Source organism: Pan troglodytes, chromosome 7, assembly GCF_028858775.2.
Source record: "Pan troglodytes isolate AG18354 chromosome 7, NHGRI_mPanTro3-v2.0_pri, whole genome shotgun sequence".
NCBI lineage: Eukaryota > Metazoa > Chordata > Mammalia > Primates > Hominidae > Pan > Pan troglodytes.
This window is the reverse complement of record NC_072405.2, coordinates 48,404,371-48,429,400: the sequence shown is the minus strand read 5'-3', so window position 1 is coordinate 48,429,400 and position 25,030 is coordinate 48,404,371. Positions and strand designations below refer to the sequence as shown.

The 25,030-nt window shown below is 38.9% G+C and overlaps 1 long non-coding RNA gene across 1 annotated transcript; it reads right to left on the bottom strand.

The window, feature by feature from the left end:
- Positions 1 to 1,146: 1,146 nt before the first annotated feature.
- Positions 1,147 to 17,788, bottom strand: LOC129135697 (uncharacterized). The gene is made up of 5 exons (XR_010159503.1): positions 16,211 to 17,788; positions 5,423 to 5,634; positions 3,897 to 3,989; positions 3,254 to 3,391; positions 1,147 to 2,200 (listed from the first exon to the last, which is right to left on the bottom strand). It is a non-coding gene; the product is annotated as an uncharacterized LOC129135697 (long non-coding RNA).
- Positions 17,789 to 25,030: the final 7,242 nt, after the last annotated feature.

The following is a 25,030-nucleotide window of genomic DNA, read 5'->3' as shown; positions in this document are numbered from 1 at the left end:
GCAAAGGTCTATATTTGAAATGATAACAATAACTAGTTAATCCAAGAAGAATTGAGAAGGCCAACTAAACCAAATATAACAGGTAAAAAGATCCCATTCATTTACTTTCAGCTGTCCCCATTGCTTAAAGAATGAGATAGGATATTCCCAAACAACTGTGATTTTTCCTACGACTTGGAAAATAACTTCATTTTCAAATCTGAGTTTAGGTTCTCCTAAAATGAGTGTGGCAGTTTATGCTCTAATTTATCATGTCATCTGCTTAATTAAGTTTGAACTGATATTACTTTTGGTTTCCTAACTATACAGCCTCTCAGATGTGTTGAGTATCATCGAGGGTGCTTGTGCAGAAAAATCAAGTTTGTTCCAGTGGGCAAAACTCAGGCTTCCAGAATCAAAACCTTCCAATTTCCGTCACAATATACTACATAATCATAGATAAATAATCTTAATTTTCTGAGCATAATATATAATTATTTTTCATATCATTTGTTTCCTTTTTCAAAGTTATTATGTCCAAGCACAGTAACTCATGCCTGTAATCTCAGCCCTTTGGGAGGCCAAGGTGGGAGGATCACTTTGAGTCCAGGAGTTCAATACCAACCTGGGCAACATGGTGAAACCCTGTCTCTACAAAAAATACAAAAGTTAGCCAGGTGTGATGGTGTGTGCCTGTAGTCCCAGCTACTTGGAAGGCTAAAGAGGGAGGGTCTCCTGAGCCCAGGAGGTTGAGGCTTCAGTGAGCTGTGATTGTGCCACTGTACTCCAGCCTGGGTGACAGAGTGAGATCCTGTCTCAAAAAAAAAAAAAAAATACTATAAGGTGATAGAAGTTTATAAAAACAATTTAGAAAATACAAAAAGTATAAACCAGTCACAATATTACCAGCCTCAAATAAGAGCTGTTAACATGTTGATGTATTTTGTTTTAGTCGGTTTTGTGTGCACATAAGCCTGAAAACAGAGGCACAGAAATATGGATATGCTGTTAAAAATTAGGAGCATATGTTACGCAATATATAGCTTATATCATGCTTTATTTTAGGGTTATATAAATATTGGATTCTTTTACTCATTCTATGTGAATTTTTTCTGTGACCGTGACTTTAAGTGTCAGCCTTACATTTAATTAAATGGAGACGCTATAAAATAACAAGCACTTTATTGTCAAATTAACTATTGTTAATTTATAAAAGCTTTTTCAGTAAACTTTGCTGTCTATAAATCTTCATTTACATCTGATTAATTTCTCAAGGGAAAATTCATATAAGTAGAATTGTAGGGTCAAAGTGCATGAATACTTTTAAGGCTTTCCCATTCCTTCTAGAAGTATATTTATATCCCCTCTACACATACAGCATACAGTCATACGCCTGATTTCTACCTAAATAAAAATGAAATTTTATTATTTTAACGTCCTTTTATAAGACATTTTGCAAATACTTTTCTTTATTGTTTATCTTATAATTTTATTTTCAATTTTTAATGTAGATTTTTTAAAGTCTACAGACAAGTTTATCAATCTTTCTGATTGTATTTTCTTCAATTTGTATATTGGAAATAATATCCTCACCATAAAATGATTCTAGAAATTTCTACCAAGTGACCATTACATAGCCGACACTGATCTAGGTGCTGGGGTTGTAAAAATGATGGAGCCAAAATTCCTACCTTCGTTGAGTTTGCAATCTAGTCACAGCAGATTTACAATAATCAACATAAATGGTCTACTAATTAAATAAACAAGCTGTTTCAGATAGTGATAGGTTCATGAAGAAAAAAAAAATAGGACAATTGAAAATTGAGTGCCCATGCATGTGAGGAGTGCATGTTTAAACTTAGTTTCAGATGAAGACTTCAGGAGGAGGCATTAGAAATGAAACCAAATGATAAGAAAGAGAGAGTCCTAGGCATGTGTGGGGAAGCCTCATTGCAAGGAGAGATAATAATGGTGAGTGCAAAGACTTGGAAAAGAGAGCAGGCTTGGTGGGTTCCATGACAGAAAGAAGGCCAGTCCGACTCAAGTATGGCAAGTGATGCAGGATGCAACCTTGGGAATATAACAGGACCAGATCCCACGGTTCTTTATAAATCATGAGGAGGAGTTTGGATTTCCAACTTTAGAACTTTTGGAAAGTTTCCAGTGAGAAGATGGTATGTTCACTTTGTCTGCTTGGTGGAAAAATGGCTTGGAAGTGGGTCTAAATAGAAGCAAAAGAACAAGATAAGAGGCTATTAGTATAACCTGGCAGAGAGAATATGGTAGATATGTCTAAGGTTATAGCCACAGACTCTATTTTGTGATTTCACTAATTATAGTTAAATGTATAGTTATCTGAAAATAACGTATTTATTATAGTTAACTTTTATTCCATCTTGAAGTAAACTATAGAGTTCTCCTCCCTCTCTTTCTCTCTCTCTCTCTCTCTCTCTCCCTCTCCTGCTATAATGTCTCTCTTTCTGTGCCAGTGTCAGCATTTTGACTATTGTAGCTTGAAAATGTTTCAATTTACTAGTAAATCCCCCATCGTTACTTTTGTTTTCGAAATTTTCTTTGCTAATACATTTTCTTCTTTTTTTTTCAGATGATCCTTGAACATTTCCTCAAATCTCTTTTACCAATACACACACACACTCACACACAAGCACACACACACACGTCTGTGAGATTTTGAATGGTAATGCATTAAAACTATTTGTAAATGTTGTGGTTCTGAGAGGAACTGGGCTGAGCTACGTGGTTTTCTATTCTAATTTTTCAAATGCTTGAAGGCAGGCGTTGTTAGGGGCTTCAGTCATCTAAAAGCTCAAATTGGTTGCATATCCCAAGATAAACTCATTCACGTGTCTGAAAGATCGTGCTGGCATTGGCTGGAAATGTAGGTGGAGCTTGTGAATATGGTCTTTCCATGGGCTTTTCACACTAAGGCAAATGGATTCCAAAAAGGAATCCCCCAAGAACAAATTCTCCAAGATATCCAGACAGAGGCTGTAATGATGCTTACATGAGTTTGAGTCATCAATATTAGACTGTCATATCTCCCACATTCTATTGGCCAAATGAGTTTGTTAAGGTCAGCAAGGATTCAAGGGAAAGATAATGAGACCACAACTTTTGATGGAGAAGTGGCAAGGTCCTGTCCAGAAGATCATGCAGGATGGGATACTGTGGCTCTCCTTGGTTACAGTCTGCCAGAGTCCACCTCCTCAGTCCACAACAATTCACATCCCTCCCACCTGCAAAATACACTTACCACTCCTCTGAGATCCCTGTAATTTTATCCCAATGCAGTGATCTTGAAATCTAGGATCTCTTCAGACAAATCAAATGCAGATGTAGAAGAGGTTTATGGGTACAATTCCTCAAGAACATTTTCTTCCTGTCTGAAAACCTGTAAACAAGTTAGCTGCTCCTGTGCACACACCCAACATACAAGAGTGATCAGGAAAATAATTGTTATTGGTTAAATTGTGCCCCTCGAAATTCATATGTTGAAGTAATCCCCAGTACCTCAGAATGTGAAATTATTTGGAAGTAGAGTCATTGCATATGTAAATAGGATGAGGTCATACTAGAGTAGGGTGGGCTTTTAATCCAATACACCTGGCATTCTTATAAAAAGGGGAAATTTTAACACAGACATACATAGAAGAGAGACAATCTGAAGAGGAACAGGGAGAAGATGGTCATCCATAAGCCAAGGAGAGAGGCTTGGAACAGATTCCTTCCTCACAGTCCTCAGAAGGAACCAATTCTACCAACACCTTGATTTTGGACGTCCAGCCTCCAGAACTGTGAAGCAATAAATTTCTGTTGTCTAAGCCACCCAGTTGGTGGCACTTTGTTATAACAGCCCTGGCAAACTAATACAAAAATAATTGAAGCTGAGCATATACCTGTAGTCCCAGCTACTGGGGAAGTTGAGGCAGGAGGCTTTGTTGAGCCCTGGAGTTTGAGGCCAGTCTGAACGACATAGACAGGCTCTGTCTCTAAAATATAAATATAAAAATAAAAACAAAAATTAATTAAAATAGACACTCTCATTGAAAAAGAAAAGAAATAGGGGACATATAGCAGCCATTAGTCCACAGCAATTTCAAAATTTCATCAGAAATGTATCACTAATATCTTAATTAGATGCTCCTTGGATCTGTTTTTTTGTTGATCTTAGTTCTGCTGTCAGGACTCTAAGCTCTGCGCTCTGAAATATCTCTTCTTTCTCATAAGAAATGGCTTATTTTAGGCCGGATGCAGTGGCTCACGCCTGTAATCCTAGCACTTTGGGAGGCCGAGGTGGGCGGATGATCTGAGGTCAGGAGTTCAAGACCATGGTGAAACCCTATCTCTACTAAAAATCCAAAAATTAGTGGGGCACGGTGGCTCACACCTATAAACTCAGCCACTTGGGAAACTGAGGAAGGAGAATCGCTTGAACCCGGGAGGCGGAGGTTACAGTGAGCCGAGATGGTGCCAATGCACTCCAGCCTGGGCGACAGAGCGAGACTCTGTCTCAAAAAAAAAAAAGGCTTATTTTTTGCAGATGAGTAACTTTCTCTAATTGCTTCCTTCAGGAAGTTAGGAGTTCAAAGATGTTTTTGTCTCTATCCTTTTTAATCCAAGTATCGAATGCTTCTGCTAGTATAATTATAGTAAAACGTCTTATAGGTTTTCTGTAAATCTTGTTAGGGTTCATTCCATTAAACAAAATCCATTCCTCCACATTTCTGGCTTAGGCTGAGAATCTGGATGCTGTAAGACAAAACCCTTATATTTCTTAGACACCTTTTGGTTTAGTTGAAAGGGTTTATGAGGCATGTACTTAAATCATTTTGAAGTTTTAATACAGGGTCTTATAACCAAACTCTTGATTTTTTTTCTTTACCCTGAGATTATTTCTTACTTTCAGAGTCTTTTTCCATGTAGAGAAGTTAGAAATAAAAAAATAGTTTTAGTTTCAAATCCATCAAGGCCTGACTCCTGAATATTGCTTCAAACTTCTGCTTAAAAACAGACATAGTACTTTATTTTAGCTTATCTTTATCTATTGATACTTTATCATATGTAGCTAAAAGAAATTAATTGGCATTTCTATTTCATTAGTCATATTTTCTATTTTCCATGTTACCACAGACCATAGTTTTGGTAAAATTTCTGCCATTACATAACACAAATTTCTTTGTATTCAGTGTTCAATGACAATTTTCTTACTATCCTTTAAGGCTACTATCAAAGACATTCCAGTTTTTGCCCACTGTGTATTCCCAAAGAGAATGCTCCATGTTTTAGTTTTACATTATGACAGTACCATAATTCCAGGCAACAACTTAGGCATTGGATGGAGCAACTTAGGTATCAAATCAGGCAAACAAAACTACTAAGAATGACATGGAATAAGAAATTTTTTATAGGAATTAGACCTTACTCATTTGCGAGAGCTGGTAAAGACATATGGGAAGACTGTCCCTTGAATTCAGTGGTGGGAAGAAGCTTCCTGTAGATCAGTAGAACCAAACTCGAAGTGACTCAGGGGAGAGTGAAGACAAGCTGAACCTGGTGTGGGGGACGAATTGGAACTTACAAAGATACCTGCAATCTGTGTCTCTCACCACCTCTGAACTTGACAGTGTCAGTGACCTGCAACAGAAATAAGGGTACTTTGCTGCAGATTTGCATACATACACCTGATTTGTGGTCCAAAGAAGCAAAAGGATCAGATCCAGTGGAAGCTGGAAAAGCTGGGTGAGCTGAAACCAAGCACTGCCCCACACTAATACGGTCAGCTGATCAGAGATCCACCAAGGGACCTGGCACCCTTCATCTCTGGACTGCAATGGCGACTTCATCACTATCACCTTCCAATAAAAATGCTCAAACAAAAGGTAGTTGTGCTCTGTTTATATAGTTGAAGGCAGGAGAAGGGCACACATTGATTAAAATCTGATGTCTCTAGTCATAATTCACACAATGGACTTTTTATTATGAGACCAAACTCTAAGAGGATATGGAATCTCTTGATGTAATGGTTTCCTCAGAATTCATGGGGTAATAAGGAATTTGTATGTTACAGATTTTCAATTTTTGCTTCAGCTGCAAGAAACTCACAATTAAATTGTGACATTCAATTTTTGCAAATATCCTTAGTCAACATTTCCTGGCTTAATAACTGCTTCCCTTTCGTTATGACTTTTTACATTTTCTGTTCATTATTTTAATTATTTAACATTTAATTTTGTAGGTCAGGCACCAACTTAGGCATTAGATAGGGAAATTTAAGTATCTCAAATAACTTCTGGAAGTAGGTTGAATAGAGATATAATGTGTTTTTTTGTGGTAGTTTTATAGCTGTTGCCAAGGTTTTCTCTCTTTTTCTACATCTGGTTGACTCATTTCTGTTTCCCTTTGTCTTTTTTTTTTTTTTTTGCTTGTAGTTTTGTTTTGCTTTTGTCTTTTATCTTTTGTGCAAAGCTGAGCTCTTAGAATTACGAAAGAGATGTTGGATGAAATTCAAGGCTATTATATGATTTTTCAAGAGAGCAATGTCTAAGGGCTCCTTTTCACGTAACAGAGTACTACAGACAATGTAAAGGAAGATGGCAGAAAATCCTCAAAAGAAGCATGACTCCTCCCCTGAACACTCTAAGCTAGAGTTTTGCACACCAGTCTTTAGCTTCTCCTTATCTTATACCTGGGTAAGTTAATCTCATTATGCACAATCAGAAAAAAAGAATATGATGAATTTGAGATTCTCATTGAGAATTAATCGTCTGATACTTCCCATAAATTCAGTGCCATCTCCTGAGTTCTTAGTAGCACAGTAGAAGACAAGATAAATTACCAGTGACTTTAGGTAAATTATAGAGATTTACCAATCTTAGACACAAAGCTGAAACTTGTGACATTTGCGAAATGTTCACAAGGCAACATGAAACAACTCCCAATTAAGGTGGAAATCAGCAACCATGAACTCACACAGAAGGCCTTGCTTCATATGTTTTTAAAAACAACTTCCTTGTCTAGAATATTTTTGTACAGGGCCAAGAAACTGAAAGCTGAGGATACATGCTCTCACACACAAACACATGCAAACACACACAGTTGCAAGCACACACCCCTCTCTTATATCATTTTGCAGGCAGTGCTGCTCACAGGCTTGCAGCTTTATCTAGGTAAGAAGCAAATGGCAAAAGGGCTCAAAGATAAGTGTACTCTTTCTCTTTCTTTTTTCCTATCTCTCTCTCTCTCTCTTTCTCTCTTTCTTTCTTTTTTTGATGGAGTCTGGCTCTGTCGCCCAAGTTGGAAGGCAGTGGCGTGATCCCGGCTCACTGCAACCTCTGCCTCCCGGTTCAAGCGATTCTCCTGCCTCAGCCTCCGGAGTAGCTGGGATTACAGGCACCCACCATCATGACTGGCTTTTTTTTTTTTGTATTTTAGTAAAGACAGGATTTTGCTATGTTGGCTAGGCTGGTCTTGAACTCCTGGCCTCAAGCAATCCACCTGCCTCAGCCTCTCAAACTGCTGGGATTACAGGTGTGAGCCACCGTGCCCGGCCCCTCCCTCCCTTCATTCCTTCCTCCTTCCCTCCCTTCTTCTTTTCCTTCCTTCCTTCTTTCCTTCCTTCCTTCCTCTCTCTTTCTCTTTCTTTCGTTATTTCTTTCTTTCCTCCTTCTTTCATCTCTTCCTTCCTTTTCTTCTCTCTTTCTCTCTTCCTTTCTCTTTCTTTTTAAAAAATATTTCTTGATTGCTCTTGGTTACTGCTCCATCAGACCCTACATTTCCTGAGAAATCAGTCACTTTTTTTATCTCCCAGAATTATTTACATAGTCCACAGTGAATACTAGGTAAATTTTCATTATATAAATTAGTGGTGTTGAATGGTCTTAAGTGAGCGGAGCCTTGGGTAGGTTTCTGTGTGTGTAAAAAAGGAAGAGAGATAGAGAGATAAAGAAAAGAAGGTAGAGAATGTAGCAGGCACAGTGGCTCATACCTGTAATCCTAGAACTTCTGGAGGCTGAGGCGGGGGAATTGCTTGAGGCCAAGAGTTTGAGACCAGCCTGGGCAACAAAGTGAGACCTCATCTCTACAAAAAGTAAAAAAATTAGCTGGGCATGGTGGCATGAACCTGTGGTCCCAGTTACATGGGAGGTTGAGGCAGGAGGATTGCTTGAGCCCAGGAGTTCGAGGCTGCAGTGAACCATAATCATGCCACTGCACTCTAGCCTAAGTGACGGAGCAAGACCCTATTTCAAAAAAAAAAAAAAGAAAAGAAAAGAAAAGAAAGAGAGAGGAAGAATGTAGTATGGTGGTCAGCTTCTAGTGACACCACCTGCTAGAATTACTGGAAACCCTTGGCTACCAGAGTTACCTATGCGTGCTATTAGAAAGAGACTGTTTTTCTATGAAAAGCAGCTCCATGTAGATAATAATTGGAAAACAGAAATGATGAAAAAGATTTGGACTCCAACACCCACTAAAAGAGCACAAAATTACATTCTGTCAATCTTATTATTCAAAAAAGGATTGTTGGAAAAATCTCCTTTTTCTGTGGGCTCTTTTTCTATAGCTGAGAATAATGACCTCTTGAGTTTCGTAACATAAGTAGTTAGACCGTGAAGGCATGAAATCAAGAAAAATAAAGGTCTGCATCTTCTGGTTTGATTGTGAAAGGTCTAATGTAGGGGCCACCTAAATCAGAAAACTATTAATTATTGTTATCTGTGGTAGTTATGTTCTATAAAGTCACCAGGAACACTGAATTTGTGAATACTGAATCACTGTTCTTAGGGGAAATGTAGGGTGAGGGTCCCACGAGCCTCTGCTCACAACGTTTTCATCAACAAATCAATACATACCTTATTTTACATGTGTCTCTGCTTAAAAACACATTATTTAACATATATTGTTGAATGATTAACATTGAACTCCTGACCAGCAGCACTACATACATTCTTGAACAAAGTTGCCTATCAACATATTTTCTCTGTAAGAGAAATGTCAGCTTTCTTGCCCTTAGGAGGATGGAACAACACTACCCTGTAGGGGTGAGGGTAACAGAAAAATTACCAGCAAAAGGAACAAAAATGCAGAAAAGGTGGCTCTAAACAGACTGGAAAAAGGACACTTGTTAATAGAGAGTACAGAACATAAGAGCAGAATATCACTTTGTTAGACCTCAATTTTTCCCCACTTGTGCATGTCTGCAAATGACCAAACGGCACTACAGGTATTGATTGAAGAGTTACAGATACATTCAGCTGGTAGGGAAATTCACAAATATGAAATCTTAATAATGAGGATTAACTTGATATACATTAGTGGGCAAGTTGAGATTCCTGAAATTAAATGCAACTGACTGCTCTACATTTCTAAACCTAAGTATTATGCATCAACATGAGTTCAAGTGGAAGCAAAAATAAATGATTCCTACAACATGCTTCCAAGTAAATGTGTTTTTCCACTTAATGGGTGACGGAAGAAAGGCTTAACTACTTTACATCACAATGAAAATTCTGAAGAAAATGCCTATATCATTTAAGACCTAAAGGCATAAATGAAGAATATAAAAAGGTGACTTGACAAGGGAAAATAGAAATGAAGTCTCTTGAGAAAAGTTGTCCAATGCTATTTTTGTGATATTTGAAATGTCCCTGGGTTGGTGCAAGCCATTAGACACTATTTCTGAAAGAGAAATAACTAACATCTAACTGGGCAGAGCTACAGGGATCCTACATAATGCAGGATAGCACAATGAACATAAGGCAACATAGAAACACTTCATGATCTAGATATTTTTATGCACATTTAACACTAGGAGAATTTTATTTTCTTAATGATTGTTAAAAGTATTGTATAAATGAATAATTATTGCCAAAATTAAACATAGGACACATAAAGTTGAAGTGATGCTCCATGCATGGCAGCTATTATTATTTTGAAACCAGCTGCTAACTAAGTAGTACTTCATGGAGAAACAGAGGAGCTTTTGATACTACATTGTCTAGACAGGCTTCTGAGCAGGAATGGGCATTGCAGTGCACTTCTCTATCATAGCAGAAACTGTAGCCTGCAAATTATCTATTTCCTCCCTTTCATTTCTAAAAAGGCCTAACATCATATTCTCCAAGACTTGCTTGCAGTGAGATGTGTCCAGGTGACTGTTTTCTGGCCATTTATGTAAAAGAGGAAACCACTGAGTAGGATTTCCAGAAAAGCTTTTTAAAAGGTACTCATCGCACCCTCCCCTCCCCCCGCCTGAAGGCCCAGCTATTGCGGAGACTGAGGTGGGAGGATCACTTGAACCCGGGAACTCAAGGCTGCAGGGAGGCATGATCGTGCCATCGCACTCCAGCCTGGGCAACAGAGCGGGACCCTGTCTCAAATAAATAAATAAATAGGATGAATGCAGCTGACATACTTTTTTCCAGTACGTCATGAACTAGATAATGAAGTGTTTCTATGTTCCCTTTTTTCCTTGCATGATGGCTCTTGAGGTCCTTTTGAGAGTGAAGATAAAGGTCATACTCTAAGGAGGGAAAGTACAAAACTAAAGCAATACTCACTTTGTGACGAAATTGTGAAGCCTCCATACCAGCACTTGACTACCAATCTCCCATGAGAAAAATAAACAAACCCTATGTTGCTTAAGCCATTGAGTTCGGGGTTTTTGACACTAGCAGACAAATACAATTCCTAACCAACAGACCTAGGGATGATGCCCTTGACTGGTGTTCAGGAGCATTTATTAGGTCCCTGTGTGGATTATACTCAAGATTTTCAGCTTTTCCTAGAAAAGAAAAGTGCCATGTTGTAACATAGAAAGTGAGACATACACGTGGTGGCTCACGCCTGTAATCCCAGCACTTTGGGAGGCCGAGGCAGATGGATCATGAGGTCAGGAGTTTGAGACCAGCCTGAGCAACATGGTGAAATGCCGTCTCTACCAAAAATTAAAAATCAGCCGGGCTTGGTGGTGCGCACCTGTAATCCCAGCTACTCAAGAGGCTGAGGCAGGAGAATCACTTGAACCCTAGAGGTGGAGGTTGCAGTGAGCTGAGATCGTGGCATTGCACTCCATCCTGGGTGACAGAGCAAGACTCTGTCTGAAAAAAAAAAAAAGAAAGAAAGAAAAGAAAGTGAGACTTAACATCTGTCATTCATTTAAGGTAGATACCCTGACTTAAACTTATTCTCCTCCTCTCTGTATGTTGATGAGAATAGTGTAGAGTACATGACATTGGGCTGACACTGCTTGGATTGGTAGGTTTTCACGGCTGTTGTTGAGTAGTGATGAATGATGGCATTGAGTCCATAGAAGTATGAATTTTAAAATATAATTTTCTCCTCTTTTGTATGCTGGGTTTAAAAATAGAAGAATTCATGTGAAAACTATGGTCCATGCATTTCTTTTAAAGAGGTGAAATTCCAGGTTTTAGGTTTATATTTTATTTGAATAACCATGTCTAAAATGTCCTGTGTAAACAGGCATTTAAGCAATCCAGGGCATGGCCTCCAGATAAAATTTAGTTCACTCATAAGGAATTATGTCTGTCTTTGGAGCAGATCACCAGTTCTTCCAGGTGTTACTTTCCATTTCCTTATCATTTTACCCAGCTTCAGAAAGACTGGCCTGAGTTAAAACTTTTTGCCTTCATTTTGGTTGACAGCAGACCCCTCCCGTTTACTGAAAAGAATGTTGCAGATTTCCTGTTTAACAGATGATGGTGAAGAGGGGGCAGAGCGTGAGGCATCAGTGATCCTACCTATGAAAAGAAGGCACATGCTTTGCTAAAAAAGGATAAAGATGAAAGGTCTCTAAGTGGCTGTGTATTCATCCATTGTTTAGTGCAGGAGACGCTGACTCACTGTGCTGACCGCCAGGGGAAATCCTGTATTTCCCTCTCTGGGACTTTTGGATTCAGCTTGCTTAAGAGAGGCAAGCACTTTATTGTTCTGCTGGAGCCTTGGTGCCACTATTCCAGACATACTCGTGTCAAGTTTCAGGTGGCTTCTATAAATCATGTCATTGGAAGTTAGGGAGGTGACTTTTTCCTCTTCTGTTGTTTGGACATACAAGCGTGGTACGTGTATGCATCTTCCCACTCACCTGAACTATGGGGCCAGGTCTTCATGGGAGCATCCTCCTATGGCCACTTGTCAATTTCAAGGAAAGTGAATCCCAGCCTTTTCATCATATTAGAATAACTCCACGTAATTGCTAAGTGTGTATGTCATCAAATTAGGAAAATACTGTATAAGTCATCCACGATTTACAATATCATGCACTCAACAGTATTCTTATCCATTTACAGGGAGAAAAAACATTTAAAATATGATATCTGTCTTAAATAAATGACAACCAACTTGAGAACTATATGGCATAGAACTTGCATAATTTCTCCTTCATATAAATGAAACTGAAGACCATGAAGGACTTAGACTGTAAGCCACACAGACTATAGTTAAGAAAGTATTGGCCGGGTGTGGTGGCTCACGCCTGTAATCCCAGCACTTTGGGAGGCCGAGGCGGGTGGATTACGAGGTCAAGAGATAGACACCATCCTGTCTAACACAGTGAAACCCCGTCTCTACTAAAAATTCAAAAAATTAGCCGGCGTGGTAGCAGGCGCCTGTAGTCCCAGCTACTCGAGAGGCTGAGGCAGGAGAATGGCGTGAACCCGGGAGGTGGAGGTTGCAGTGAGCCGAGAGCCCGCCACTGTACTCCAGCCTGGGCGACAGAACGAGACAAAAATTAGCTGGGCGTGGTGGCACATGCCTGTAGTCCCAGCTACTCCGGAGGCTGAGGCAGGAGAATCGCTTGAACCCGGGAGGCAGAGGTTGCAGTGAACCAAGATCACGCCACTGCACTCCAGCCTGGCAGCAGAGTGAGACTCTGTCTCAAAAAAAAAAAAAAAAAAAAAAAAAAAGGAAAAGTATTCACCAAGAAGGGGATGAGTGACTTGGGGGGGGGTTAATGTTTATGTAGCCTTTAAATTAGAAAGGGGAAAAAGTCAATTCTAGCAAGAAACAGCATGTGTAAAACCTTGGAATCGAGCTAAATACATGTTGGCAGAGAAGAGTAAATTAAAAATCTTGTCTTAAGGAGAATTTGTTGCATTTTAAGAGCTGTAAAAGGATTTGTAAAATATTAAGAGATTTTAAGAGAACTGGTAGCATTTTAAGAATTAAGTTAGGCAACATGATGGAAGGTGTTTGAGCTTGATGATTGGGAAACACAAAATCTTCAGATACACTCAGGGATTCAGTGAAAACAATGTTTGAGAAGAAAAGCTTTGGCAAGTGTTCATGACTATTGATATAATGCTTACAAAATGAATAATAAAATTAAAATTTAACGTAGGGATGTTTAAAATTACTTGAAAGGAAAAACTGTTTACTTACATTAAAGATTTAATTAATGGACAATTATGATGCTTTATCCAAATTACAGAATAAGAAAACTGGTAAGACAAAAGAAATAATTTCATTCAATCTTCTAACACTTCTAATGGAGAATTTCCTCTAGGCTGTTGACTACAGTATGTGATCTATTATCTTAACTAATGAACACTGGTGTAGACAGCCTGATGCAGGTCACATGACTTTAAAACATTACATCATTGGCCGGGTGCTGTGGCTCATGCCTGTAATCCCAGCACTTTGGAAGGCAGAGGCGGGTAGATCACCTGAGGTTGGGAGTTCAAGACCAGCCTGACCAACATGGAGAAACTTCATCTCTGCTAAAAATACAAAATTAGCCGGGCGTGGTGACACATGCCTATAATCCCAGCTACTCGAGAGGCTGAGGCAGGAGAATTCACTTGAACCCGGGAGACAGAGGTTGTGGTGAGCCGGGATCGCACCATTGCACTCCAGCCTGGGTAATATGAGTGAAACTCTGTCTCAAAAAAAAAAAAAAAAAAGGCCGTGCAGGGTGGCACGTGCCTGTAATCCCAGCTACTCGGGAGGCTGAGGCAGGAGAATTGCTTGAATGTGGGAGGCAGAGGTTGCAGTGAGCTGAGATCACGCCGCTGCACTCCAACCTGAGTGACAGAGTGAGATTCTGTCTCAAAAAAAAAAAAAAAAAAAAAAAATCCATCATTCAGAATTAAGCTAGGTTTCTACTAATTGCTACAAATTAGTGAGGGTTTAAACAGCTGGAGTAAACAAACTGCTGTGATGTTCAAGGTTATAGTGAGTTGGCAAACCTGTGCAGATAGAGATGGCATTAAAAGGGCTATTGTAATAAACTGAGATTGTTGCTCATGTCCATTGCATATAATTTACTTTCCAATTCAGCTCCTCTGAACAACAATTTGAACTTGGAAATTATTTTTGCTGAAAGTCCAATTTTTTCATAGATTTAAAATCAGTTTATTCAAGTTATTTTTCTTGCCCTCTATTTTTCCTACCCTCTTTATTTTTCTTTGTCATATTATTGCCTATTTCTTCAGGCTCAATGAGCTCTCCTTTAGCTCATGTAAAATTGGATGGATTTAATCTTTCTTATTTGGCACCTTGGTTATTTCCCATGATGCTTCTCCCGGGTGAGATCTGACTCTCATCCGTCATTTTGGGAGGAATCTAATATTAAAGAATCTTCCAGTATTCATCTCTTGGGGCTTGTGGATGTTACTCAGGGATGTCTGTCAGAATTCTGGCATGCAAAGTGACAGCCAGTAGGTTCAACTTCGATAATTTTTATTTTCTTGCTATATGAAATAGCTTTATCCAAGGGTTTTAACTGTAAAACACAGTCATCTGAGTAATAAGCAGGTCAAATCTTTGGATATAGTATCTCTCAGTTTCTAGAAGGGAAATTTCATTCTTCATTTAGGGAATGTTTGGGCTATGTGTGAGCTTTTAGTTTCCAAGTTTTCAATTTGCATGTTCTCTTTATCATTTGCATATAATTTATATATTGCAGGGTCTTGTTCTCACATCACAGTTTTAAGATGAAAAGATTTCATAATCATTAAGTGTCTCTCAGTGACATGATTTTAATTACCAGTGCTATAACAGGGTAGGCCTCAGTTCAGGAAAGAGGACCTGGGAAACACAGACAAGAATGACCTCTTCATTGCTGAGAAAAAACTACAGCTTGCTTTATTTCAGACTTTTAATATACCTTATATTCCCTTGAATTCGAGAAGTAATTTTTCTGTTGTATTTCACAATGTGTTCTGATATGTTTACCAACCAGGAAGCTCCACCAAACTTCAGGGTCCACAGTTATTAAGGTTTCATTACACAGGCACAATTGGTTGAATCACTGGCCACGTCTTTGGACTCAATCTCCAGTCCCCTCTCTTCCACCGAGGCTGGGAGATTGTGCTGACATGTAAGTGTGGTCCCAGAGATCCATTGTGAATAACAAAGGCACTCTTATCATTTAGAAAATTCCAAGAATTTAGAGTCTCCCTTCCAGGAACCAGGGACAAAGACCAGTCAAATTATTTATTATACAACCGAGTTTAATAAATGCAGCTAGTTTTATTAATGTTATTATACCTTTGAGTATCATAATAACTTTGTGAGGCGGAGAGAGATAACTTTGTGAGGCAGAGAGAGTTTTTCCTATAAATGTTGACACTGTGTTTTTTAGTGATGAGAAAAAAAGGGCAGATGGGAACATATGTTCCATTGAAGATAAAATTTCTGACACTCGGAAAAATTAAATACCTGAAGAAAGTAAAGAAGAACATCAAGTGTCTCACACATTTTCAACTTTCAGGCTTGTAAGCAAAAGAGTGAAAGGGTTAACTATAACATATTCTCTAAGTTAAGTCACATAAGAATACATACTTAAATTCTGTTCAAATTATGTATAACAACTATCAAAAAATGACTTCTGTGAAAAAGCAGATTAACTTTCATTCTTAGAAGAACAGATAGATGGAAGGTAAGCTGGAACCCTCCAAAAGACAAGATACAGATATCTGGCATATGCTGTTTACAACCATTATCATTGCCTGGTGGCGACTAAGGAAAATGAACTTCTGTCAAATGCTTTGAATTTTGCTGCATCAGTGTAGGTTCGATTTACCTCATATTCCTCCCAGAGAAGCAATAACAGATTTAAAAAGATTACATTAGCATTTTTATACCTTTATAGCAGTGTGGTAGGTGATGACTTTGCATCTTTTTAAACAAAAATAAAAATATTTAAAGTGTTCTGCTACAGTTATGAAATATAGGAGTCTCATGGTTTACTTACCCATTCCAGCTGGCTCCTGACTCAGCAAAAGAGCAAAGTAAGAAACCCGACTGGCTTCACCAATAGCAGGGTTTGAAGAGGAAGATTAATTAACAGGTCGTTGAGAAGGGAAATTAAGAAAGCCTCTCTTGCCGGGCACAATGGCTCACGCCTGTAATCCCAACACTTTAGGAGGCCTGGGACGGGCAGATCACTTGAGGTCAGGAGTTCAAGACCAGCCTGGCCAACATGATGAAACCCCTTCTCTACTACAAACACAAAATTAGTCGGGTGTGGCACGCGCCTGTAATCCCAGCTACTCGGGAGGTTGAGACGGGAGAATTGCTTGAATCCAGGAGGCGGGGGTTGCAGTGAGTCCAGATCATGCCACTGCACTCCAGCCTGGGGACAGAGTGAAGACTCTGTCTCAAAAAACAGAAAGGAAGGAAGGAAGGAGGAAGGAAGGAAGGAAGGAAGGAAGGAAGGAAGGAAGGAAGGAAGGAAGGAAGGAAGAAGGGAAGGCAGGCAGGCAGGCAAGCTTCTCTTCTGATTTCCTTCCTTCAGACAGTTCAACAATTTGGTAACATTTTACATATGCGACAACTATGGCCAAAAATGAAGTCATTTGATCAAGGCTCAATGGTAGATCCTGTGTAAATAAGAATACTACAAAAATGAAACCCCAAAGTCAATGAGTTTACAACGTTTCCAAGCAATCCACCTACTTTATATGACGGTATAAATGATAGAGGCTGTTAAGAAATTATTTACAAGAAAACTGTGGCTTCACCCAAAAAGAAGTAGTTATTTTAGCATTGAGAGTTATCTATTTTGTATAACATTTAAGTAGACACTTTGCTTGTCAGATTCCTTGTGTCGGATTGGCATGATTTAATGGGATGATTATCTTAAAGTTTTAAGAGAAATTGGTCCCTCTGTGGTGTTGGAAACTCTGTTAATATAATGTGTCAGGATCATAAACCATCAGCCGGGACTGTTTGGTTACTATGCAACTCCAGGAGACATTGTTTTCTTCTGTTGTTTCTCGCAGAAAAGACTGCAGAGAAGGGTTCAACATAAGGACAGAGACAGATGCAAACCAATGCACAGGCACCAGAACTCTTCCATTTCTGGGTAAAGGAAAAGATAAAATAAATTCCAACCATGAGCAACATAATTGGTTGCCTTTATGGTATAAATATGGAGTCCTCAAAGGGACCTCCATTTGGTAAGATCCGGTTTCTGTAGAGTTCTCTCCCAGCGTTGGTTATTTCACCATGCACAGTTTGTGAGTCCTATTTGTGACCCAGGTCCTTGTCAGTAAAGCCCAAGATTTCATATTGGGAACATATAAGATGGGCAGTGATTGATATTTGTAATGTATAAAGAACTGTTAAATAAAAAGATGAATATCTAACAGAAAAAGGGGTGAATGGTATTGAAGCAGCTATGTTGTCTGAGATATATGCCCTGGGGTTCATTGTTGCCTGCCAGGAAAATTTAGGACATGGACACACACGAAGAGTTTAGGAGTGGAGGTTTAATAGGCAGAAGAGAAGAGAAGGAGATAGAGTAAGGGGTCTCCAAGTGGAAAGGACCAGATAGTAGCAGATGCACGGGATTTTATAGTCGAGCTTGAGGAGGTGGTGTCTGATTTACACAGGGCTGACAGATTGGTTCAATCAGGTATGATGTTTACATAGCATGAGAGGAAGGCTGGTCACCCCACCCTAATCTTATATTATGCAAATGGACTTTCCAGTTGATCTGGGCCATCTTGTTTGCTCCTTATAGTACAAGTGACTGACAAAAGGAAGGGAAGATGGAGCTGCCATCTACAACATGTCTAGTCCTTAGTTCCTGCTGGCATTCACCGTGCAAGCTCTCAGCTTGCTTGTCTATGTCTGCAGATTGACTTTACAGGCTGCTCTTTGTTAGACAATGATTTGGGGCTGCTTTTCATTAAAAAGGAAAGGCTTATGTAGGACTCCCATACCCTTACTATCTGCCTACAAGATTTCTTAACCCTGTATTAATATGTAACAGGCAACTTAAAAAAGGAGAAATGCAAATAGCCAATAAAAATTTTGGAAAAGTGTTCAACATCACTAGCAATCAAATAAATGTGATTGGTAAAATATTTAGCAATTTTTATTTACCCAATTGACAAGTATATAAAAATGATGCAATCTTCATTTAATGTCAGGAGGCTGGTCCATGACTGCATGAAAGCCTTCCCTTGCCCTCTCTCTTTCATTTGGACTCTCACTGGGGTGAGGAGTAGGCATCAAGAGATCAGGATACCCCATGAGTTTCTCCCTGCCAGCAAGACTGTGTCTCTGCAAAAGGCACGAGCCATTTCAAGCTGCAGCATGCTCTTCAGTTCTGCGCTGCTGAAACCACTCTATTCTTTAGCTCCTTCTTTCCTTATAGTAACAATTGGACAGCAATATGATAATAAACTTGAGTAATTTTTTTAAGTTTTATATTTTTGAAACAGAAATTGTACTTTGAAGAATTTATATTACATAAGAGATATGCAAAGATGCTGTTGAAAATGAGTGTTCATTGCAGTGAAAACTGGAAACAATGTAACCTTTTAACTATATGAAAATTCTTAAATTATAAGACACCTTTATGATGAAATATTTATTATACAGTGATCAACATCATCTTCTCCAAGTATAATTAGCCTATGGACATATGTTCATGATATATTAAGAACAAAAGGAAGATTTCAAAAATGAAGTATGATTCCTAGTAGGTATAAAAGATGTTATACATTAAAAAATTACTGGAAGCATAAGCTAAAATTTTAATACCAGGTATCTCTAGGTATGGAAACACGTTTAATTTCTTTGTTTTTCTTTATTCTTTTATTTTTCTATTTCTTATGTGAAACGCAAATAACCTTTAGAGTCAGAGAAGACAACAAATGTTATTTTCCCAAAAGAAATTAGAGGCAGGGTGGATAGAAAGATCTTTAATCTAAGAAGGAAATTAATAGCCTTTCATCATTAACATTTCGAGATTCTTTTTTTGGAAAGAAAGTATGTTCACACATGGTCACACTTTAGTCAGTTAATGGGGATTTATTTTGCATATCATCTTAGTCCCATGTGGTATGCCTCTAAACTAAATAGACGTGAGGAAATAAACATTTTGATTGGAATAAAATTGAGTCCAAAATTTTAGGAGGCCTTGGATGCTTACTAAAGAAGAGCATGGACTCTCACTACTAGCCTGAAGCTGACTTAATATTAGTAGCAGAAAAGACACCTTTTCCATTATTCTTTCTAAACTTTGAGTGCAGAGTTTTCACAGACATTTTCCGGGGCAGCATTTCTCCAGATTTTAAAACAATACTCACAGAAATAAGCCCATGTTATGTAGCAACCCAGCACACAAGTACAGGTGAAAGCAGGCACACATGCACACACACAAACACACATACACACCCAAGTACAAGTGAACACAGGCACACACACACACCCCACTCAAGGACAGGTGAACGCAGGCACACACACACATATCTCCCACACAAGGATAGGTGAACACAGGCACAAACACACATTCCCCCACACAAGTGACAAAAAAGTTTCAAACACACACACACACACACACACACACATAAACTTACCACCCTTACCACATATTGACACTTCTATAAACCACTTCATTTTTATAAAAACATGATTATAATAGTCTAGAACTTTGCATTGTGAAGGAAGCTGAAAAAATCATAAACACGAAAGAATAGAAATAAGCACTAGAGATGGAGGAAGATCAAGTTACCAAAGTGGGGAAGACTGATTGAGGTGAGTGAAAAAAAGAGCTTGAACTTTTATTCTATTAATTTATTATTTCAAGGTCGAATTATGTGTCCTTTAAAATAATGCATATATTAGAACTGCACATGCATATAATCTATAAACATATGACTAAACATAGACCAGAAAACTATGCTTAATTTCTTTTTTCTTCAGAGGCTCTGTGATCAAAAATTTTGGAGAACATGGATTTGGATTATAGGTGCAAGAAGAGTTGAGAGTAAAAGACATTTCTGGGGATATGTCATTAACAAAGTTCCCCAGAAAATAATATAATCTGATATGGGCCTTAAAAGATGGGTACTCTCTGGCCAGACATATGTTAAAAGATGTCATGTAGCAGTTTCGTATTCAGAGGATCAGGTTGCAGGACAAGGGGCAGAGGGGTCTTTGGAGGATCTCAAGAGAGGTGGGAATCAGATATTAAATTAAAACAAACAACAAAGGAAAATAAGTGAGATGGATCAGCCAGTCTCCCTTCCTTTTGAAGACACTAGGGCTAGGGATGTTTTCTGAAGCTCCTCTGTTACTGATGCCTTAGAAGCTGTGATGGATGGCTTCCATGGACTCCTCCAGATTTATTCCCCACTCATACCCACCTGCTTAATGGCCCAGGAGGCTGGTCTATGGTTGCATGGAAGGCTTCCCTTGCCCTCTCTCATTCATTTGGACTCTCATTGGGGTGAGGAGTAGGCATCAAGAGATCAAGGCACCCCATGAGTCTTTCCCTGACAGCAAGACTGTGTCTCTGCAAAAGGCTACGAGCCATTTCAGGCTGTGCCGTGCTCCTCAGGTCTGGGCTGCGGAAGCCACTCTATTTTTTTTTTTTTTTTTTTGGAAACGGAGTCTTGCTCTGTCACCCAGGCTGGAGTGCAGTCGCGGCATCTCGGCTCACTGCAAGCTCCGCCTTCCAGGTTCATGCCATTCTTCTGCCTCAGCCTCCTGAGTAGCTGGGACTACAGGCGCCTGCCACCACGCCCAGCTAATTTTTTTGTATTTTTAGTAGAGACGGGGTTTCACTGTGTTACCTAGGATGGTCTCGATCTCCTGACCTCATGATCCACCAGCCTCGGCCTCCCAAAGTACTGGGATTACAGGTGTAAGCCACTGCACCCGGCCAGAAGCCACTCTATTCTTTACCCCTTTCATAGCAGGATGGTATGGCTTCTCCTCCACTGCTAGCCCAGGGATAATATATGATTTTTCTATTGATTTCCCTAAATTCTGTTCAGACCTCTAAAACAAACAAACAAAAGATTTCTATTAAAAATTATCCTCAAAATGTGAATGTGCTATCTATTTCTTGCTGGAACCCTGACTGATATAGATGCAAAATAGGTGGGATTGGATGTCTAGAAGGCGGAATGTGGCACAACTGTGGTCTGAGCACTTGGAGAAAAAGCCAGCACACAAAGAGAGGTAGATGTTAGGTGGGAATGCCAATAAGAGGTTTATCAGGCCATTTCCAGAAATAATCTTACATAGAAGGGGCCTGAGGAAGCAAGTGCATCCTGAGGTTTCACAACCCAGCCCAAGAAAAGAACAATGAAAGGGAAGTACACTCAGGGGATTTCTTAGGTTCTGCAAATGGTCAATACCTTAATCTGGCAGTCGAGGTACAGGTGTTCATTTTATTGTTTACTCTTGTGATTATACACAAAGATTTTATACACTCTTCTGTACTCAAGATGTATTTCAAAATAAAATGAATGGCGAAGGGGAAGAGTGAATGATGGTGGGCATGGTGAACAATGTCCCACGGGATTCTGTCAATACAGTGTTCAATATGTTTTACATACTATTTCATCTCTTATTTAATTTCATATTAGGATTGTGAGGCAGAACTCATCATCTTTTGTTTCAGATATTCCCAGGGATGTAGGAAAGTGGTACACGCTAGCAGTCAATATTTTATGGGACAGTTTAATCAGAACGAAAATTGTGAAAGACTGCCCAGATTATTGAGCCTCATTTTGCAAAAAAAAAAAAAAAAAAAAATCCTTGCTTGCCGTCTCAAATCAATTTGCGGACCAAGAGTGGTTTTAATAAGTAATTATTATCTTCTAAAAAGAGTCTTTAATCACTTACAGGAAATGTTAAAGTGCAGTTGATGCAACATCAAGACTCCTGCCAGCTTGGGAAACAACCTTAAAATCTAGCTTTAAAATATTTACCATATTTTTGTCATTCTGGCTTTCAAAAGCGAAGAAAAAATTCAGTTTATCTCAGTTATCACAACAACGTGGGATGCTTATAAAAACCAAAGCAGGATGAAGTTTGGCGTTATATCTGGTTTCTAAACAGAAACTTCCCCAGTACATATGTGCATAGAGTCCCCTTGAGATTGACCTAGCAATGGAGATTAGTTTCGGGGATAAAAACAGAAAAGTGTTTGTGATACTCATTCCCTACTGAGAAAATAAATGAGTAAAGACATTATTATTAAACAGCTTTTGAATTAGATTTTTTTCCTCCAACAACTCACATTATTGTGGTTAGTTTCATTTTAAAGTCAATGCAAATTCAGATGCGAGGAAGGAAATGCTTTATTCATATGAAATTTCTGCCGTGATTTATACACGAAAGCTTCAGGCAAAAAGTAAGATGAAATCAGTTTACTCCCTATTTAGATTTATTTTCTACAGCTTTTAAGTAAAATTCCTTCTTACTGGTTAATGAGTTTAAAGCCACCCCAAGCCCTGAAAAAATCATGAGAGAGGTGTTCCACTACTTGGACTAAGTCCCATCCTATTATCAAAGATGCTTAGGCAAAAGGTTCTAGAGTCTCAGCAGCAAAGATGTAAGAAACTAGCCAAGACCAGTCTACCAAAACACACAGAGTATATAGTCTGACTTGATTTCTGCAGTGGGCTACTAAATTAAAAAGTAGAAGCAATTGGACAGGGTTGGATATTTGACAGCCTTGAAAACTACACTGAAAACTTAGCAGTTTTCACTTACCAAAAGTAAATCATTATATGTTCTTGAGAAATAGAATAATTCAATACAGGTAGTATTTCAAGAGAATTAGTCTGACTGCAGTGTACCAGTTGAATCGTATGCAGAGAGGACAAACTTTTGGAGTAACTCACAACTGCAGCATTGTTCTGAAAATGTTCAATACCTTAATCTGGCAGTCAATTCACTGGTGTTCATTTTGTTGTTTACTCTTGTAATTAGACACATGAATTTTATACTCTCTTTTGTGCACATGCTGTATTTCAAAATTACAGACCTGTGACCTGAAAGGAGAGATGGACAGGGAGATCACTTGAATGGTAATTTCAAAGAAAGAAGAAGATTTTGAGGGAAATACAGACATATGAAAGAAGGAGTTGGAAAAATAAAATATAATCATAAAGGTTCTGTCCTTCAAGATTGAGAAGATGGTAGTAAGAGCAAGACCACTGGGAATGAATTTGTAATCTGAGTATGGGTTTGGGTGAGGAGACCAGTTTGATTTAGGCATGTTAAGTTTCTGATGACATGCAACATTCAGCTAGATGTATTTGGTGAGTACTATGAGTGGAATGGTACAATCTATGTAAAAATATTGATGTATTGATAGTGGCTAATTCTCCAAGGGAATTAGAATGAACAAGAAGAGCAGAGGGGATTATGAAGACCTGTAGTGAAAGAGAAAAATGTGTCATGAAGGCAGAGTGAAGGAAAAGGAAGAGAAATAGAAGGAGAAACAGGATGATGCAATGTTATGGAAACAGGTAGAAGAGCTTCAAGAAGTAGATGGATACCAGAGTCAAACATTTCACCGATGTCAAAGATGGATGTGGAATTTGAGAATAAGCCCCCTTGGATGGAGCAGCTGAATTTAATGGGGTGGTCAGGGTGAAAGTCAGAGCATCGCAGTTGAAGGTAGATTGAAGACAGGCGGCTAAATGAAGATGTTGAATGCAGGTCACAGTAAGAAATGAGCAGAGGCAAGGAGAAACTGGGGGTGTAAAAATATGATTACAGTTACAGAGCAAGCAGTGTCAACTAAAAAATGGGTTTTTTGTTTTTGTTTATTTATTTATTTTGGGGGGGCTTGAGATTGTTGGGGCATGGGAAGACTTTTGGACCTGAGGTCAGGGGCTACATATTTCCAAATAGAGTACTATCATGTCTTAAGGTGCTGTGATGAGCCTGGATAATGAGTCCAGTGCCAAGGGTTGGTTTGGGGTTTTATATTTGTGGCTTGAAACATGAGTTTCAAAGACCAGCTTTCGTTAATAAAAAGGAGAAAGAAGAAATGCTAAAATGCTTTTATGTACTCAGTCTATAAAAGACAACCTCACAGCCCCCTCCTTAGTGGTCAGAAAGCAGTATCTTCAGAACCCACTTTCTTCCTGCTCCAACTGTGAGGATAGACTAGAACCAGATGTGTCTTGACCTTCTCAAAACCTACACACAGGCAGGAGGCCATAACATACTGTTCAAATACAGCCCACGTGTGGCTAATACAGGATCTCATTTTCCATGATGTACCCAACAGACTGGGGCACAGCCAGCTGCAAAGGCCCGAGGCTAGAATCTGACAAAGAACACATTCCACTGGGAGGAAAGGCTGTGCTGTGCCCAGATTAGTCCCAGAGTGGCCACTCTTCTACACGGAGATGCTTCACTTTAGGCTTAAGCCATGTAGGAGAAATCTGACACATAATTTTGACCCTTTTCAGCATCCTTATAACAAATGGAAGAAATGAAGATGGGTTTCTGAAAGGTCAACTTTCAGAAACTGGAAAAGTTTTAGTTTTGTTTTTGTTTTTCCAAAACTCAAACAATAGTTTGAGTTTTGGAAGCTCTTGCTTACTTCCCATGCAGTTCACTTCCACCATCCAGATTATCTCTCATTGGGAATTTTATCTTTTTAATTCAGCTTTGACATTTTACTTAATTTGTTTCCATTGCTCCTTTTAGGCCACCCTGAACAAAATTTTCTTTTATTTTTCAAGCTCTCTCTCTCTCAGACACACACACACACACACACACACACACACACACACACACAGGC